Genomic DNA, 1,360 nt, shown 5'->3' on the forward strand with positions numbered 1-1,360 from the left:
GATCTCCTGACCTCGTGATCTGCCCGTCTCGGCCTCCCAAAGTGCTGGGATTACAGGCTTGAGCCACCGCGCCCGGCTATTTTTGTATTTTTAGTAGAGACAGGGTTTTGCCACATTGGTCAGGCTGGTCTCGAACTCCTGACCTCAGGTGATCCGCCCACCTCAGCCTCCCAAAGTGCTGGGATTACAGGTGTGAGCCACTGTGCATGCCACCAACTTGAGTTCTATCCAGTGTCCAAAGTCTAGTTCCTCTTCTCCAGAAGCCTTCTGTCTCTGGACTCCATGAGCTTGATGGCGTAGAGGTGTAGAAGGACACCAGGCTCTTGGTCAAACAGCCGTGCGTCTGAATCCCATCCTGCCTCTTAGAAGCCATATGACCTATGGTGAGTTCCTTATCTTCTCTGTGCTTCAGTTTCTTTATCACTAAAATGGGGCTAGAACTGACCTCACAGGGTTATTGTGAGAAGGAAAAGAGTAAGAACACGGAAAGCACCTGGCACTGTGCCTAGCACATAGTATGTGCTCAATAAATACTAAAAGCTACTTCTTCAGCCCATTCTGCTCTCTGCCCTCTCAATTTCCGCAGCTCATATCCTGCAGCCTGTCAACCCTGGGTCACATCCTGTCACACAGCCCTAGAACTGTTCCATTTGATCAGCAAAACTGAGAACCCAGACCCCCCATTTACAAAGAGACAGAAACAAACCTCCCAAATATGACATACCTTATTAGCAGTGATCAGAAGAGAAAAGGGTTTATTACCCAGCCTGGGAGTGACACCATCCCCTACCCAACAACTCTCAACAACTTGATAGGGCCCAAAGAAGGAAGGGGCCTAGAAGATTGAGAGCAGAAGAGAAAGGTGAGGCTGGCCAGGCGCGGTGGCTCATGCCTGTAATCCCAGCACTTTGGGAGGTCCAGGCTGGCAGATCACCTGAGGTCAGGAGTTTGCCAGCCTAGCCAACATGGTGAAACCCTATCTCTACTAAAAATACAAGAATTAGTACAGCATGGTGGCGGGTGCCTGTATTTTGTTTCTTGGGAGGCTGAGGCAAGAGAATCGCTTGAACCCAGGAGGCGGAGGTTGTGGTGATCTAAGACCATGCCACCATGCTGTTGCACTCCAGCCTGGTCGACAAGAGCCAAACTCCGTCAAAAAAACAAAAAACAAAAAACAAAAAATGAGAAAGATGAGACCTTTAGATGATGGGAGCCAGGTGCAGTGGCTCACGTCTGTAATCCCAGCACTTTGGTAGGCCAAGGTGGGCGGATCACAAGGTCAGGAGTTCAAGACCAGCCTGGCCAATACGGTGAAACCCCATCTCTACTAAAAATACAAAATTTAGTTGGGCGTGGTGGC

Source organism: Mandrillus leucophaeus, unplaced genomic scaffold (assembly GCF_000951045.1).
Source record: "Mandrillus leucophaeus isolate KB7577 unplaced genomic scaffold, Mleu.le_1.0 Scaffold290, whole genome shotgun sequence".
Taxonomy (NCBI): domain Eukaryota; kingdom Metazoa; phylum Chordata; class Mammalia; order Primates; family Cercopithecidae; genus Mandrillus; species Mandrillus leucophaeus.